Raw genomic sequence first — 4731 nt, forward strand, 5'->3', positions numbered from 1 at the left:
GGCACTGCTCCAGAGTTGCTTGACTGCTTTTATGTACTTTTATAAAAGGTTTCCAAATCAAGAGAATCATGTATTTGTTATTTCTGGGTCCATTAAATGCCCAAGTAATTAACACTAGCCATTTTACCACTAACGAAGCATGGAAACCACAATTTTTTGTGATGTACAGTCATTTCAACGTCAGCTTACAGTTGCACAGGCCCATCTAATCACCTGCATGACAATACAAAAAGACAGGAACCAAGACTGTATGACCAGGCATCCAAATGACTTATATTGTTTAGAGATGCACATGCTCTGGCCAACCAATAATGTATTATTTTAAAGTTTTTGAGGTTGTGCAAAATAAACTCTTAAAACGCAGATAATGTCGTTAGGGTCTGAAAAAGTGTCTAACCTATACCCTGCATTAACATAAACACAAAAGAAAGTTACATTTTAGACATGTCCATAACATAATCAGAAAGCAAGATCTGACATTGCATACTCTCCATTTGCAAATGCATTCCTTTCTAAAAAGCTGCAACTAATTACAAACTAGTTTTGATGCCGTTTTTGCTTTCCTTAAATATGGAGTGAATTCACCCCATAAACTAATGAACCAAAGTGGAGCCAAATAGAGACCAGCTGGCTGGATGGCTCAGTAATTTTATCCACATGATTGACTTTATGATCCTTGCACTGGAGTAACCAGTCTTTATTTTTGCAATCAGCACCAATGACAATTTGGGAGGGGATGGGGAATTATTAAAATCTGAAGAAAGAGGAGGCATTGTTTGTTTGATGTGGAACAACACATGCCTCCACACACTTCTCTGGTATAATAGGTGCTGAATTCCAGGTCTCTCTGGCTTCCAAAGTAACATACTGATTAGTTGCCACAGAGACATATTAAGCAACCAATGCTCAAATAATCGTTACAGGTACTCCATTAACAGCATCTAACTGTGTGGCTTTTAACCATACAAATTGTTTTTTGACAGCTTGTAACCTTTTCAAACAGTTTCCTTTGGGCATTACACCACACTCAGATCTAATTTTAACTTTTGCTTTGTCTATAATTTATGAGTTTCTTTGGAGATGCATAATGTATTTGAAGAGAAAGGATACATTCAAATAAAAGCTAAAAACAAAATCAATTGCTGTTTTAATCCATGAAACCTTTGCTCACTGGAAGATCACTACAATAGGATGAAAAAGGACAAAGGGAAGGACCTAAATGATCTAGAATTCCCACAGAAGCTGTTTTAACACAAGAAGATTTAACCTATTTAAACAGGATCATAGTTTGCCAGAAATGGTGTATCAATACAAAAGTTTGTCTTAAGACCCATGAAATTTCACAACATACAAATAAAATAATTATAAAATGGCTTAATGAGGCTGTCAGTGAAGTGAAATATACAACACTCCCTCAGCAGAGAAAATCTCCAGGTTTGCAATTTCCAGATTCTGGAATACATCCTCTCCAGAAGGAGGAAGAGCATCATTCCAAAATCTGGCCCCAAAAATGGATTCTACTTAAAGAGCATACATAGATCACAAATTCTTGGCAATAAAGAAAACTTTAATAATCATCTGGTCAGGCTCAAAAAGAAGCCCCGTGACTGGCTTCATTCTTGACTTTCCTCTTTTCCTCATTCGCACACTCAGACAATCAGCAAAACCAGCCTGCTCTATCACAGAATCCCCGGCCCTGCCCTGCCGCACCCTGGGCTCCTCAGAACCATCTCCTCTCATCTGAGCTGCTGCCCTAGAGCCCTAATCCAGGGAACAGGAAACTCCAGCTCACAGTCTGGTTTTCCTGCCTCTTTTTGTACGTCCTAAAAGCTAAGAATAGTTTTTACATTTTAAAATGATTATTAAAAAGTCAAAATAATATTTCATGACATGTGACATTGTATGAAATTCATATTCCAGTGTCCATCAATAAAGTTTTATTGGAACACAGCCATGCTCATTCTTTCATGCATTGCCTATGGCTGCTTTTGCTTTATAAGAGCAGAGCTGAGTAGTTGAGAGAGTCTCAAAGTATGGTCCACAAAGCTGAAGATATTTACTACCTGGGCCTTTACAGAAAACGTTTGCAAACTCTGTCTAAGTGGTCCTGCATAACCACGTTTTCTCCACCACTGTCAGTTCTTTACACAGCAACCAGTGATCCTTCTAAAACAAGTCAACTTCTGTCACTTCCTGCTTTAAACTCCCCTATGCTGTGCTGTCCAATGACAGCCACTAGTCACATGTGCCCATGGAACCCTTGAAAAGTATCTGGTGCAACAGATGAGCTGAATTTTTTGTTTTTATTTCATTTCCATTAATTTAAATTTTAGAATTGATAATTCAATTATTGGAGAGTATTTAAGTATATCTGGAACAACTTGGATATGTGACTCTACTACTTCAACGGTAAATTTTATGAAATCTCAATGCAGATCAAGTATTTCCAATGAAAATTTGGCCTCCAAATTGAGATGTGCTAAAAATGTAAAATACACACTGGATTTCAGACTTAATCCAAAAAAAAATAGTATGTAAAATATCTCATTAATAATTTTAATAGTGATTACATCTCAAAATTATAATTTTTTTCTTGAAAACAGCATTTGGACTGGATACTACAAGGTTAAAGTAAAAAAAAGGTACTGTCGTCAATAAATTTGTTTTTCATGGGTTAGCAATTATGAAATTATGTGTATGTTAATATTGAGCAAATAAGTATATTGTGGATGAAAGAATGTTAATTTTTATATATTTGGTTAAATAACACACATTAAATTTAATTTATCTGTTTCTTTTTACTTTTTTAATGTGGCTACTAAACAATTTTAAATTACATATATGGCTTGTGTTATGTTTCTACTGGACAGCAAATATTGATCTAATGGGTTTGCATGGCGACAAGAATAAATTCAAACTCCTTACAATCGCAACAAGGTCTTCCATGCCCCTGCCCGCCTCTTTAATCACATTTCTTATCACTCTCTTCACACTGGCATTTTGCCAGGCCCTCAAAGACACTAACCTAATTTTTGCCTTAGAATCTTTCTTTGCACCCACTCTGCCTTCTCCTTGGAAACTGCTGCCCTACATCATAGCTCATTCTCATCACTGGTATAACTTAAATGTCAGTCTTCTCAGAGAAAGGCATTCCCCAGTGCTCCCCCAGTCACTTTTTAGCACTCCACCCACGTTTCTTCTCTCCATAGCTATTATCAGTATCTGGAATTTTCTTCCGTATTAATTTGCAAGTCTATTGAACGTCTCCTTCCCAGCATACTCCCCACTCCAACACACAAACAGCAGGAATCTTGTCACTTTTGTTTACTGCCGTATCCCTAGTACTTAAAACAATGCCTAGTGCTCAATAAATATTTCAATGAATGTCGCTTCACTTCATGGATATGAAAAACAAAGACACAGAGCAGTTAAAAGACCTACTGATGGAGCTCAGAATGGAATATAGGTCTGCTACGTCCAGGCCGATGCTTTTGAGGAGATCTACGGATGAGCATCTCTCCTGGTCAGGACCATAGAAATCTTCTGCCTGGCCGTGTGAAGCTCTGTCGCGATGCCAGCTTCAAAAGCGAAAGGTCAGGTAACCCAACCCAACCGTTTAATTTACCCATGGGCACCTAAAAACTTCTCACTAGCTTCATCTGCTCTCTGAATTCCTTGCCAGATTGTTAGCAGCTTTTGAGATTGCTTCTCAGATGACTTTTTCCTCTGGGCATAGAAAATAATCACCAAAATCAAAGAAGGAAATCAATGGCATTTAGCCTCTCTCTTTCACCAAAGTGATAGTCACAAAACAGAAAGAACTAGGCCAGACGGATGGAAAAGGGACCAATTAAATAGTCTGAAGTAGTGGCACAACCACTACCAGTGAAGACGGGCAGAAAAATAAACACTAGGGGTCAGGATGCCCTTCCTCTTTTATCTTTTTCATTTTTCTCTTTCATTAATTAACATTCAAACTATGCTCATGTTCCTGCAAATTAAGCAACAGCCCAAAGGGTGATATTTGAAGGCAACTAGAAAAAAAATTAAACATTTCATTCCTCAGTTAGAGTCTAAAATGTCAGCCTTTGTAACACCATACATTTTTAGGTTTTAATCCTTCTTTAAAATTCAGATATCTCTAACAGAGACCTTGGTATCTTAATTTAATAGAAAAGTGTTAGGAAAAAAGCATTGTGGGCAGGTGTTTGCCTTGTAGTTGAGCTTATGGGTAGACATACTATGGTGCACATACTGTATTCAAAGGTAATAAATGTCCCAATAAAAGCCTTTTATTTAGATGCTCCTTTACTACCAGCTAAGGAACTCAGATTTCTCTCCTCTTCCAGAATTTTTTCACTCTTCACTGGGGAAGGATTTTTTTTTTCCCTTGACCTTCAGGTGCATTTAACAAGAGTCTTTTGAGAATATGTCATGTGAATTGTCCTATCAGGTATGTTTAGCAACATGAAAGGAGGCTTAGAGTTGTAAGTGGATGTGGCAAAATAGAGCTGTCGGCGAGCAAACCATTGTGGCTAAAGCGGAGGCTTTATTGGATGTCAAAGAGGAGAGCTGTACAGGATGTATAACTGAATGGGTGTGGGGAGCAGACTTTAAATGTCAGGTTGAGGTGCTGGAACTTCATTCTGTCAGTAACATGAAACTACTAGAAATTTTATTACGTGAATAAAATATTGTCATTCATTGCATAAAATGACATATTTAGGAGAA

The sequence above is a fragment of the Propithecus coquereli genome, unplaced genomic scaffold, assembly GCF_000956105.1.
Source record: "Propithecus coquereli isolate 6110/MARCELLA unplaced genomic scaffold, Pcoq_1.0 Scaffold3, whole genome shotgun sequence".
Classification (NCBI taxonomy): domain Eukaryota; kingdom Metazoa; phylum Chordata; class Mammalia; order Primates; family Indriidae; genus Propithecus; species Propithecus coquereli.